Source organism: Oncorhynchus clarkii, chromosome 30 (assembly GCF_045791955.1).
Source record: "Oncorhynchus clarkii lewisi isolate Uvic-CL-2024 chromosome 30, UVic_Ocla_1.0, whole genome shotgun sequence".
Classification (NCBI taxonomy): domain Eukaryota; kingdom Metazoa; phylum Chordata; class Actinopteri; order Salmoniformes; family Salmonidae; genus Oncorhynchus; species Oncorhynchus clarkii.
Genome location: NC_092176.1, coordinates 42,232,813 through 42,246,989, shown reverse-complemented (window position 1 = coordinate 42,246,989; position 14,177 = coordinate 42,232,813). Strand labels below are relative to the sequence as shown.

General features: G+C 45.3%; 1 protein-coding gene across 5 annotated transcripts in view; it reads right to left on the bottom strand.

The window, feature by feature from the left end:
* Positions 1-14,177, bottom strand: part of LOC139389357 (sodium-dependent phosphate transporter 2-like) — a 97,609-nt gene that overhangs the window by 42,353 nt on the left and 41,079 nt on the right. Inside the window, exon 1 of one of the 5 annotated variants that reach the window (XM_071136048.1) lies at positions 6,481-6,703. The exons of the other annotated variants lie outside the window; for them this stretch is intronic. The gene's annotated coding sequence lies outside the window, so the exon portion shown is untranslated. Of the gene's footprint in view, positions 1-6,480; positions 6,704-14,177 lie in introns of those variants that run through there. 5 annotated transcript variants of the gene reach the window in all.

Below are 14,177 nucleotides of genomic sequence, written 5' to 3'. Positions count from 1 at the left end.
ATAGGGGTGGCAACAATTTCGGCAGATCATTTTAGAAAGAAAGGGTCCAGATTGTCTAGCCCGGCTGATTTGTAGGGGTCCAGATTTTGCAGCTCTTTCAGAACATCAGCTGAACGGATTTGGGAGAAGGAGAAATGGGGAAGGCTTGGGCGAGTTGCTGTTGGGGGTGCAGTGCTGTTGACCGGGGTAGGAGTAGCCAGGTGGAAAGCATGGCCAGCCGTAGAAAAATGCTTATTGAAATTCTCAATTATGGTGGATTTATCAGTGGTGACAGTGTTTCCTATCTTTAGTGCAGTGGGCAGCTGGGAGGAGGTGTTCTTATTCTTCATGGACTTTACAGTGTCCCAGAACTTTTTTGAGTTAGTGTTGCAGGAAGCAAATTTCTGCTTGAAAAAGCTAGCCTTGGCTTTTCTAACTGCCTGTGTATAATGGTTTCTAGCTTCCCTGAACAGCTGCATATCACGATGTTTTTGTGTTGGTTAAGGGCAGTCAGGTTAAGGGCAGTCAGGTCTGGGGAGAACCAAGGGCTATATCTGTTCCTGGTTCTAAATTTCTTGAATGGGGCATGTTTATTTAAGATGGTTAGGAAGGCATTTAAAAAAAATATCCAGGCATCCTCTACTGACGGGATGAGATCAATATCCTTCCAGGATACCTCGGCCAGGTCGATTAGAAAGGCCTGCTCACTGAAGTGTTTCAGGGAGCGTTTTACAGTGATGAGTGGAGGTTGTTTGACCGCTGACCCATTACGGATGCAGGCAGCAGAAGTGTATTTAGAGGGCAAGTTGGTTAGGATGATATCTATGAGGGTGCCAGTGTTTAAGGCTTTGGGGAGGTACCTGGTAGGTTCATTGATCATTTGTGTGAGATTGAGGGCATCAAGTTTAGATTGTAGGATGGCTGGGGTGTTAAGCATGTTCCAGTTTAGGTCGCCTAGCAGCACGAGCTCTGAAGATAGATGGGGGGCAATCAGTTCACATATGGTGTCCAGAGCAAAGCTGGGGGCAGAGGGTGGTCTATAGCAGGCGGCAACGGTGAGAGACTTGTTTTTAGAGAGGTGGATTTTTAAAAGTAGAAGTTCAAATTGTTTGGGTACAGACCTGGATAGTAGGACAGAACTCTGCAGGCTATCTTTGCAGTAGATTGCAACACCGCCCCCTTTGGCAGTTCTATCTTGTCTGAAAATGTTGTAGTTTGGAATTAAAATTTCAGAATTTTTGGTGGTCTTCCTAAGCCAGGATTCAGACACAGCTAGAACATCCGGGTTGGCAGAGTGTACTAAAGCAGTGAATAGAGCAAACTTAGGGAGGAGGCTTCTAATGTTAACATGCATGAAACCAAGGCTATTACGGTTACAGAAGTCGTCAAAAGAGAGCGCCTGGGGAATAGGAGTGGAGCTAGGCACTGCAGGGCCTGGATTCACCTCTACATCGCCAGAGGAACATAGGAGGAGTAGAATAAGGGTGCGGCTAAAAGCAATAAGAATTGGTAGTCTAGAACGTCTGGAACAGAGAGTAAAAGGAGGTTTCTGGGGGCGATAAAATAGCATCAAGGTATAATGTACAGACACAGGTATGGTAAGATGTGAATACAGTGGAGGTAAACCTAGGTATTGAGTGATGAAGAGAGAGATATTGTCTCTAGAAACATCATTGAAACCAGGAGATGTCATTGCATGTGTGGGTGGTGGAACTAATAGGTTGGATAAGGTATAGTGAGCAGGACTAGAGGCTCTACAAGTGAAATAAGCCAATAAACACTAACCAGAACAGCAATGGACAAGGCATATTGACATTAAGGAGAGGCATGCTTAGTCGAGTGATCAAAAGGGTCCGGTGAGTGGAGAGGTTGGTTGGGGGTCACAGCGATTTAGACAGCTAGCCAGGCCATCGGTAGCAAGCTAGCATAGGATGGAGGTCTGTTATTAGCCACCTCTCAGTCAGTAGATTAGTGGGGTTCCGTGTGGTAGAGGGGATTAATCCAAATCACACAACAACAACAAAAATAAGAACAATAGATATAGTTATAGAGTTCAGGTAACGTCGCAACGGAGGAGCCAGCCGGATAACTCCTTCGGGTAGATAACGTCGGCAGTCCAGTTGTGAAGGCCCGGTGGGGCTCCGCGTAGGCAGCAAAACAGGTCCGGATAGGTGACTGCAGCCCAGGAGTGATTGATGGAACTCAGGAGTGATTGACGGAGCTGGCTAGCTCCGGAATAATTGATGTTTGCTCCGGAATCTACGAAAGTCGATAGTCACACGGATAGCAGCTAGCCAGCTGTGAGACCCAGGCATGAACGTCCAGAGCCAGCGGCCAAAATCCAGGGACATGGAGAGAGAAACTGGTCCGGTATGTTCCGCTCCGAGCCGCGCCGTACAAAACCGGCGATAGATTTTCGAGCTAAAGGATAGCTGATGACCACAAACCGTGGTTAGCTGAATACTAACGATTTGCCAGTAAAGAAGCTAACTAGCTTCTGAACTAGCTTCTGATTAGCTTCTGGATTAGCTTCTGATTAGCTTCTGGGCCAGCTTCTGGCTAGCTCCTGGCTAGCTTCTGGCTAGTTTCTGGCTAGCCTCTTGGAGTTTCTGGCTAGCTTCCCGGAGGACCACAGATTTGAGGTAAATAATAGTTTTTTATCAATATAAATTGGTCCGTGGGGCGACGCACATTTGGCCTAGCGTCGTCCGGGTTAGGGAGGGATTGGTCGGTAGGGATCTCCTTGTCTCATCGCGCACCAACGACTCCTGTGGCGGGCCGGGCGCAGTGTGCGCTAGCCAAAGGTTGCCAGGTGCACGGTGTAGCCTCCGACACATTGGTGCGGCTGGCTTCCGGGTTGGATGCGCGCTGTGTTAAGAAGCAGTACGGCTGGTTGGGTTGTGTATCGGAGGACGCATGACATTCAACCTTCGTCTCTCCCGAGCCCGTACGGGAGTTGTAGCAATGAGACAAGATAGTAGCTACAACAATTGGATACCACGAAATTGGGGAGAAAAAGGGGTAAAATTAAAAAATAAATAAAAATAAAATAAATAAAAAATATATATAAATTGGTGAGGCGGGTTGCAGGAGAGTGTTTTGAAGATGAGTTGATGGAAAATGTAAAAAAAAATGTGAAAAAAGTTGTAAATAAATAAATAAATAAATAAATAAATATATATATATATATATATATATGGGACACGACAAGACGAGGACAAAAGACGTCTGAACTGCTATGCCATCTTGGGTGGTACTGGAATAGGGAGTGGGAATAGGGAATTGGGAGTGGGATGGGAATAGGGAATGGGAATTGGGAGTGGGAATAGGGAGTGGGAATAGTGAATAGGGAGTGGGAATAGGGAATGGGAATAGGGAATGGGAATAGGGAATAGGGAGTGGGAATAGGGAATGGGAATAGGATGAGGGAATGGGGAATAGGGAATGGGAATAGGGAATAGCGTCCTTTTGTGCACTGCTAACCCTTATACCCCGGTACAAGAACGGTATGAACATCTTGATATCGCCCAATCGTGTGTGTGCGCGTGTGTGTGTGTGTGTGTGTGTGTGCGTGTGCACGAGCGCTTGCAAGCATGTCAAAGTAAGCAGAGGACAACTCTGATAACCAGTCACAATAGGAAAAATCATTGTATGGTCATCTGCACTTTAAAAATAATCAAATCATCCCCGTTAGCTGGACACTGTCGGCAGCGAGGCTATAAAAAGACTATATAAAAAGGCTATAAAAAGAGTGTGTGGTGAATGAGATGAGAGCTATGTGTTCAGCGTTGGAAGTAGCATATTGACACCACAACAAGGCCCCTGCTGACAGCTGCTATAAAAGTCTGATCACATTTCACTGCGTTCTCCTCTACTGGGCTCCCATCCGGATAAGATGGCATCTGATTTGGGCCAGTATCCACAAAGAGCCTTGGAGCAGGATGATCAGCTAGGATCAGTATCCATATCAGTATATTCATTATGATATAAAAGTCTCCCAGTCATCAGCCAGTACTAGCTACCACCTAGCTGATACCTCTATACAGTCTCCCAGTCAGCCAGCACCTAGCTGATACCACTATACAGTCTCCCAGTCAGCCACCACCTAGCTGATACCACTATACAGTCTCCCAGTACTATCTACCACCTAGCTGATACCACTATACAGTCTCCCAGTCAGCCAGCACCTAGCTGATACCACTATACAGTCTCCCAGTCAGCCAGCACCTAGCTGATACCTCTATACAGTCTCCCAGTCAGCCAGCACCTAGCTGATACCTCTATACAGTCTCCCAGTACTAGCTACCACCTAGCTGATACCTCTATACAGTCTCCCAGTACTAGCTACCACCTAGCTGATACCTCTATACAGTCTCCCAGTCAGTCACCACTATCTGATACCACTATACAGTCTCCCAGTCAGCTACCACCTAGCTGATACCACTATACAGTCTCCCAGTCAGCCACCACCTAGTCCTCCCAGTCATCAGCTACCACCTAGCTGATACCACTATACAGTCTCCCAGTCAGTCACCACCTAGCTGATACCTCTATACAGTCTCCCAGTCAGTCACCACCTAGTCCTCCCAGTCATCAGCTACCACCTAGCTGATACCACTATACAGTCTCCCAGTCAGTCACCACCTAGCTGATACCTCTATACAGTCTCCCAGTCATCAGCTACCACCTAGCTGATACCACTATACAGTCTCCCAGTACTAGCTACCACCTAGTCCTCCCAGTCATCAGTCACCACCTAGTTGATACCTCTATACAGTCTCCCAGTACTATCTACCACCTAGCTGATACCACTATACAGTCTCCCAGTCAGCCACCACCTAGCTGATACCACTATACAGTCTCCCAGTTATCAGCCAGTACTAGCTACCACCTAGCTGATACCACTATACAGTCTCCCAGTCAGCCAGCACCTAGCTGATACCTCTATACAGTCTCCCAGTTAGTCACCACCTAGCTGATACCACTATACAGTCTCCCAGTCATCAGCCAGCACCTAGCTGATACCACTATACAGTCTCCCAGTCATCAGCCAGCACCTAGCTGATACCACTATACAGTCTCCCAGTACTAGCTACCACCTAGCTGATACCACTATACAGTCTCCCAGTACTAGCTACCACCTAGTCCTCCCAGTCATCAGTCACCACCTAGTTGATACCTCTATACAGTCTCCCAGTACTATCTACCACCTAGCTGATACCACTATACAGTCTCCCAGTCAGTCACCACCTAGCTGATACCTCTATACAGTCTCCCAGTTATCAGCCAGTACTAGCTACCACCTAGCTGATACCACTATACAGTCTCCCAGTCATCAGCCAGCACCTAGCTGATACCACTATACAGTCTCCCAGTCAGTCACCACCTAGCTGATACCTCTATACAGTCTCCCAGTACTATCTACCACCTAGCTGATACCTCTATACAGTCTCCCAGTCAGTCACCACCTAGCTGATACCACTATACAGTCTCCCAGTCAGCCACCACCTAGCTGATACCACTATACAGTCTCCCAGTTATCAGCCAGTACTAGCTACCACCTAGCTGATACCACTATACAGTCTCCCAGTCATCAGCCAGCACCTAGCTGATACCTCTATACAGTCTCCCAGTTATCAGCCAGTACTAGCTACCACCTAGCCTATACCACTATACAGTCTCCCAGTCAGCCAGCACCTAGCTGATACCTCTATACAGTCTCCCAGTTAGTCACCACCTAGCTGATACCACTATACAGTCTCCCAGTCATCAGCCAGCACCTAGCTGATACCACTATACAGTCTCCCAGTACTAGCTACCACCTAGCTGATACCTCTATACAGTCTCCCAGTACTAGCTACCACCTAGCTGATACCTCTATACAGTCTCCCAGTACTAGCTACCACCTAGCTGATACAGTCTCCCAGTCATCAGCTACCACCTAGTCCTCCCAGTCATCAGCTACCACCTAGTCCTCCCAGTCATCAGCTACCACTAGCTGATACTACTATACAGTCTCCCAGTTACCAGCCACCACCTAGCTGATACCACTATAACAGTCTCCCAGTTATCAGCTGGTTAGAGCGTTGGGACAGTAAACGAAAGGTTGCTTGTTCAAATCCCCGAGCCGGTGATGTGGGGAAAAAAAATCTGCCGTTCTGCCCTGGAGCAAAGCAGTTCACACCCACAACAACTGGATTGAATGTTGATTAAGGCAGCTCCCCGCAGAGGTGTTTAGTTAAATGGGGAAGACATTTCGGTTGAATGCATTCAGTTGTGCAACTGACGAGGTATCCCCTTTCCCCACATTAGAAGGCTGATGACACTACAAAGCCTCCCGGTTAGCAACCTACACTAGCTAAAAAACCTACTGCTAATGTCTAGTTTTCAACAAATTGCATAGTATAACTACCAAGCGGAATATATAAACCAAGCAGAAGGACCAAACAAAACATATACCTACCAAGCAAGTAGTAATTAAAATAAGCATTAAAACATTACCGTCTTCCAGTAGGCTAGCTCCAGTATACACCACCAGCACTTTAGACGGCATCAAACATTATTTACAGTGTAGTCAGGACTAGTCCGAACCCTGCTCTCACTGCTTTAGTCCTCCTGCTGCAGCTTGTCGTCTTAAAAGGTTCTTAGTGAGAGAGTCACCACCACAACACAAACAAGCAGCGAGAGGGTTTTTTAAATGAGCCTATAAGTACATGCAGACTTCCCAAGGCTGAGACAGGCAGGCAGCTAAGGGGCTATTCTCAGATGAACAAAACATGTTTATGGATTCAACCAGTTAACACTAGCAACAGCCTAAACATATTTAGATTCTGACCTGAGACCTGTATTTGGGTGAAAACAGTATATACTAGGTAGCTGACAACTTGTTTATGAGCTGTTCCCGGACCTGTATTTGGGTGACGACAGTAGATAGCTCAAAGCTGACACTTGTTTATGAACAGATTCCAGACCTGTATTTGGGTGATGACAATAGACACTAGGTAACTGACACATTATTTATGAGCTATACCCAGACCTGTACTTAGGTGAAGACAGTAAATTGCTCTAAGCTGACACTTGTTTATGAACAGACTCCAGATCTGTATTTCGGTGAATACTCTAGGTTAGATGTCTTCTAGAGACACAAAATTCCAGGTTCGGGTCCCAAATTCTTACTGTTGTCTAGGACCTGGGTCAGGTCTGATATAATTGCCACGGGTCTCGGTAGGTGCAATTAAAATGTATTTAAATCGACTGGACCTGTCCACTGTTAATTAAAATGTATTTAAATCGACTGGACCCGTCTTCTGTTAAGTGAATGGATTTATCGACTGGACCCGATTGCACCTGCACTCTGTTAATTTAATGTGTGTGACATGATGAAAGCAGCGCAAGCTTGTTATGTGTCAGCCAATTGCAACTCAATAAAACGTACAGCTTATGGGGCGGCAGGGTAGCCTAGTGGTTTAGAGAGTTGGACTAGTAACTGGTAACTGGAAGGTTGCAAGTTCAAATCCCCGAGCTGACAACGTTTCAAATCTGTCGTTGTGCCCCTGAACAAGGCAGTTAACCCACTGTTCCTAGGGCCGTCATTGAAAATAAGAATTTGTTCTTAAAATAAATAATAATAAAGGTAAAAAAAATATATTTAAAAAATGCCCAGCTGGTTCCAGCTGCGCAACTGCTGCTAAGCCTTGGCTACTGTCGATTACAAAGATGGACGACTTTTTCATTCAAGTAAAATTAAAGTTACACAGTACAGTGAAAAGAAACCGACAAGAGCCAAGTTTTAATATTGTAGTGGACAAAGATTTTTTTTTAAATTCACTATCACATTTATCATTTGTTTTCTCATGATCATTAACCAGTTCTTTAATATGCAAAAAGTGTTTTGTTTCATTTCATACTAGCATTTGTTGAGACATTTTTGTTGGCCAAATGAAGTTCGGTCTATTTAAAGATAGGATATAAGTAGGTCTGTTGTCAAATAAATAGCATTAGCCTATTGTTGTCATTTGTTGGTAATTGCTGCAATATAGGCCACACCCTCCAGACAAAAGATTTTGCGTGTCCCCTGGGGAGGTTCGAGGACACAAAAAGACAGACACTCTGGTGATCTACCGACCGACCGATCTTTTACGACTACCGTATTACTGGGGTTTACCAGCCAGACTATTGGGCACCAGAAATGTGGATTCCAAGGGGGGGGGGGAAAGGAGGAGTCAGACTATGACACCGCACCTTGTAACAAACGGAAGTAGTACCAAGAGTGCCGGTGACATTTGAACAAATGTTTCTGAACAAATGTATCAAAATGAAGGACTCGTTTGGTAGAACTAGAGGCATACTGTGATATTTGTCGTCTTTTTCTATGTCATTTACAAGGGGTATAATGTGCATTTGCTGTAACATGGAATTAATGTATTTATTTCACCCGAGGCATGTTTAGAACCTACAGGCTACGTATTCTGTTTTCTGTACATTAGAAACAGTCTGTGGACACTTAGGAGGAAATCTTAATTTTACGTGAGGACTGGCTTCCGTCTGGCCACTCTACCATAAAGGCCTGATTGGTGGAGTGCTGCAGAGATGCTTGTCCTTCTGGAAGGTTCTCCCATCTCCACAGATGAACTCTGGAGCTCCGTCAGAGTGACCGTCGGGTTCTTGGTCACCACTCTGACCAAGGCCCTTCTTTCCCAATTGTTCAGTTTGGCCGGGCGGTCAGCTCTAGGATAATTCTTATATTTAAGAATGATGGAGGCCACTGTGTTCATGGGGACCTTCAATACTGTAGAAATGTTTTGGTACCTTTCCCCCAGATCTGTGCCTCGGCACAAATCCTGTCTCGGAGCTCTACGGACAATACCTTTGAAAACCGATGTCAAAGCTGCCGTGCATACCTATATGACGTAATGATGCAAAGTAAAATGTTGAGCTACACAGCATTCCTAACCATTCCCAGCATGCAACACAGCATTCCTAACCTGTCTGCTGTATGGAGCGAGCAGTCACAACAAGTCCAGCAGTCATTTGAAAAGAGTAAGTACATTTCAGCAAGACAACTCAAAGGCGAAATCCAGTAACGCCAAGATAATGGAATTCATTCGCCCTTGACAATCAATCGTTCTCTGTTCGAGGGTGATGTTGGCTTTCAATGACTGATCGAGCACCGGTACACACACTACCAAGTGCGCTATTTTTCAGATGTTGCCCTACCGGAGCAACACAGTATTAGCGTCACTGCTATTAGCTTCACGACATACTATGGAACGCTGTTTGGGTCTTTGCGTGTCAAGAAAGATACATGTCAAATAGCACTAGTTGACAAATTAAATACGTTTTTAATTTAGCATGTCAAATAGCACAGTTCTATTATAGAATGTTGTGTGTTCTGAATTTGCACGTGCAAGCCAAGCGCCACCACTACTATCAGTAGCGCTGTCAAAAGCTGTACCAACAAAAAAAAGTCTGTAAACAAGCAAACACCGGGTCACGAACGATGTGTTTACAATACCGTGTTGGTAATAAAACATTATTTGTTTGAGCGCAACTTCTGGGGTAGCTAGCTTTAGCTTGGTTCCTAGCTAGCACCAATACAACCAGCCTGAACACAACGACCAGTTAAAACTGCAGTCAATTTCATTATTCATAGCAATGATTTAGGAATCCTTGTAAGTATTAGCTAGGTAGCCACTTGTTGTTCGCCTATTGAAATTGAACGTTATAAGCAGCCAGCTAGCTTCATCTGGCTTGTGAGGCTCGACCGGACCGGGTTGTATAGCTTAGTCACAATCAGGATCAGGCACAAAAGTGGAATTTGCTGTTTGCCTTCAAAATAAAAGTATGTCATTGACAGTGATGCAAATGAATACAATAGCAGAATTATGCCATAATTGAAAAGATCATGCTAAACAAGGTTGGAATGAAATCAACAAAAGACAATAATTTGTCAATTTGACAAAAATCTGTTGAAATCACACTGAATGTATTATATTTTAGAATTGCATTGGGGGCATTATTAAACTGTGCATCCTTAACTATGGATTGTGGATCAATGACATGGGGTATCAGTCGAAAAAAAAAAAGAGAGAATTTCCTTCCTCTCCGGCAACTGAGTTAGGAAGGACACCTGTATCTTTGTAGTGACTGGGTGTATTGATACACCATCCAAAGTGTAATTAAGAACTTCCCCATGCTCAGAGATATTCAATTTCCTATTATTTTTTTTAAAGATGTTTTTATTTTTTTAACTACCAGAAAGTGCTCTTCTTTGAGAGGGGAAACCTCCCTGGTCTTTGCGCTTGAATCTATTTTGGAAATTCACTGCTCGACTGAGGGACATTACAGAGATGAGGTAGTCATTTAAAAAGTCATGTTAAAACACTATTATTGCACACACAGTCCATGCAACTTATGAAGCACATGTTTACTCCTGAACAATTTCAGTCTTACCATAACAAAAGGGTTGAATACTTATTGACTCAAGACATTTTAAGCTATCATGTTTTATTCATTTGTAAAAAATAATAATAATAATCTAAAAACAAAAAAATAAAATTCCACTTTGACATTATGGGGTATTCTGTATAGGCCAGTGACACAATCTCAATTTAATTGATTAAATTCAGGCTGTAACACGACAAAATGTGGAAAGTCAAGGTGTGTATATATACACACTATATATATACAAAAGTATGTGGACACCCCTTTAAATGAGTGGATTTGGTATTATTTCAGCCACACCCATTGCTGACAGGTGTATAAAAAAATCAAGCACACAGCCATGCAATCTCCATAGACAAACATTGGCAGTGGAACAGCCTTACTGAAAACTGAAAAGCTCAGTGACTTTCAACGTGGCACCGTCCTAGAAAAAGTACAAAAACATGTAAGGTGCTCAAGAGGATCTGCTAAATTACTAAAAATGTAAACGTAAAAAAAAAATTGCCTTTCGGGTCTGTTGGGAAAGCCACAGATCCATTTCTAAACGGGTCTAACTTTAAAACTGTGAAGACGTCTACTGTAGACAGCTGACACATTGTTTATGAACTCTACCCAGACCTATATTTGTGTGAAGACGCGAGCTGAAATGTTGTTTATGAGTCGAATGGAGGCCTGTATTTGGGCAGACAGGGACAGCGTCATGGCAAACAATATAATTTCAGCCTGTCTATCTGGTAACCCAACTGATCACAAAGCGGCAGAACCAGACACTAGCAAAAGATTATGGGAGTAGGTACGATAACAAACACCATTTTCTCTCACCGCCAGAATGTGTTAGAATGTGTCAGACAGATGGTTGGTGTACTGCAGTGGAGTCCGCTACAATAACAGCTTCTGGACATGAAGGAACACACCTGGTATCAAATACCATTTAGAATCTTTCAAATTATTTTAGCATTTGCTTCAGCCTGACCAGGAGTGCCAGATGCACAGGGTTTGCACTTTCTCATTGCTTCCATTGCAGAAGGGAAGCTCAATCAAGCCCAGATTCAGTATTTGTAATGATTTTTAATGGTATTTCAACCCGTGTTTGGACAGAAGCAACCTGCCTGCGATGCCCATGTCCACCACACAGGATTCAAACCCCCCAGAGAAATCTCACCTTCTGATAAAAAAAAAAACCTCATCCTGATACACAATGGAACGGTCTGATTTGTTTTCCCCAAAATATTATCCAAGTCAATTTATATAGGAGGTAAATGCAGCACATTTTCTCCTACAGAAAGCCTATTGTCTAACAGGGAATTTAAATGTAAACAGCTTGAAAGCCAGAGTAACACATTTACTGATTGTGTGCTCTGGGCACGTGGGCTACGAATCTCTTTCCTAAAACATCCCACTCTACTAGCGCTCGTGCCACTCAGACACAGTCCCCCCTCTCTCCAGCGCCCTCCCTCTGTCCCCCCTCTCTCCAGCTCCCTCCCTCTGTCCCATAGCCCACCCTCTCTCTCCAGCTCCCTCCCTCTGTCCCACCTTCTCTCCAGCTCCCTCCCTCTGTCCCACAGCCCACCCTCTCTCTCCAGCTCCCTCCCTCTGTCCCACAGCCCACCTTCTCTCCAGCTCCCTCCCTCTGTCCCTCAGCCCACCCTCTCTCCAGCTCCCTCCCTCTGTCCCACAGCCCACCCTCTCTCCAGCTCCCTCCCTCTGTCCCACAGCCCACCCTCTCTCTCCAGCTCCCTCCCTCTGTCCCACAGCCCACCTCTCTCTGCAGCTCCCCCCCTCTGTCCAGCTCCCTCCCACCCTCTCTCCAGCACCCTCCCTCTGTCCCCTCTCTCTCCAGCGCCCTCCCTCTGCACCCCCTCTCTCCAGTGTCCCCCCTCTCTCCAGCTCACACCCTCTGTCCCCCCTCTCTCCAGCTCCCTCCCTCTGTCCCACAGCCCACCTAATCTCCAGCTCCCACCCTCTGTCCCCCCTCTCTCCAGCTCCCTCCCTCTGTCCCACAGCCCACCCTCTCTCTCCAGCGCCCTCCCTCTGTCCCACAGCCCACCCTCTCTCTCCAGTGCCCTCCCTCTGTCCCATCCTCTCTCCAGCTCCCTCCCTCTGTCCAACAGCCCAGATCTCTCTAGAACACTTACTTAGTGCCCTATCAGACCCTTGTGTGTTTCGCTGGCCCAACATCAACCACAACACCCACTAAACTACAGCTTTCACACAACGTAGTCCCAACAATGGCTACAGGCCGCTGCTTGATCCTCAATGTTGCATAGTGACTATGGACAGATACATAACCTGTTGGGAAATGGCACCTTATTCCCTTTATAGTGCACTACTTTGGACCAGGGCCCATATGGTTCTGGTCAATAGTCATGCCGTATATAGGGATTATATAGTACACTTACGCAATGAAGGTCTACAGTAGTCACAACAGCACTGTAAGGTAGCACCATGGTGTAGCTGGAGGACAGCTAGCTTCCATCCTCCTCTGGCTATATTGACTTCAATACAAAACCTAGGAGGCTTGTGCTCCTCACCCCCTTCCATAGACTTACATGGTAATTATGATGACTTCCAGAGGACGTCCTCCGTCCTCCTCAATTGTCTGATCAAAGGATCAGAGAATTACCCTGGTACTACGCATGTGTGACTTAGAAGCTTGGTGAGTTGGTGATATTATTGGATAGATTAAGATGGTGAATAGTGATAGAGGCATTTTTAGGGAATTATTCAATTCAAATTAGTTTATTCAAACTACAGGATACGGAGGTAGATTATATACTGTTTACTTGGTTTTAGAACTTTTGGGCGGGTTAGGGTTAGGGTTTTTGGGCGGGTTAGGGTTTTTGGGCATGTTAGGGTTAGGGTTTTTGGGCATGTTAGGGTTAGGGTTTTTGGGCATGTTAGGGTTAGGGTTTTTGGGCATGTTAGGGTTAGGGTTTTTGGGCATGTTAGGGTTAGGGTTTTTGGGCATGTAGGGTTAGGGTTTTTGGGCATGTTAGGGTTAGGGTTTTTGGGCATGTTAGGGTTAGGGTTTTTGGGCATGTTAGGGTTAGGGTTTTTGGGCATGTTAGGGTTAGGGTTTTTGGGAATGTTAGGGTTAGGGTTTTTGGGCATGTTAGGGTTAGGGTTTTTGGGCATGTTAGATTTAGGGTTTTTGGGCTTGTTAGGGTTAGGGTTTTTGGGCATGTTAGGGTTAGGGTTTTTGGGCATGTTAGGGTTAGGGCTTTTGGGCATGTTAGGGTTAGGGTTTTTGGGCATGTTAGGGTTAGGGTTTTTGGGCATGTTAGGGTTAGGGTTTTTGGGCATGTTAGGGTTAGGGTTTTTGGGCATGTTAGGGTTAGGGCTTTTGGGCATGTTAGGGCTAGGGTTTTTGGGCATGTTAGGGTTAGGGTTTTTGGGAATGTTAGACTTGGCTTTTAGGTGGCGCGATGAAAGGGACAGTTCTACTGACAAGGATCTTTCAGAAGGTGGTTCAACTGTGGCACAGAACCAGATAGCTGTGTGTGTGTGTGTGTGTGTGTCAGGGGGAATTGTCAGGCCTGATATTCTAAACAGGGAAACAGTGAACGAGACAGCTGCAGCAGACAGACACCGGAACCATTCCCATCTGCTCATTCTAGAACCTTCACAGAACTCTCCCATCTGCTCATTCTAGAACCTTCACAGAACTCTCCCATCTGCTCATTCTAGAACCTTCACAGAACTCTCCCATCTGCTCATTCTAGAATATTCCTGTCTCCTGGTATCCCCATTCGCTA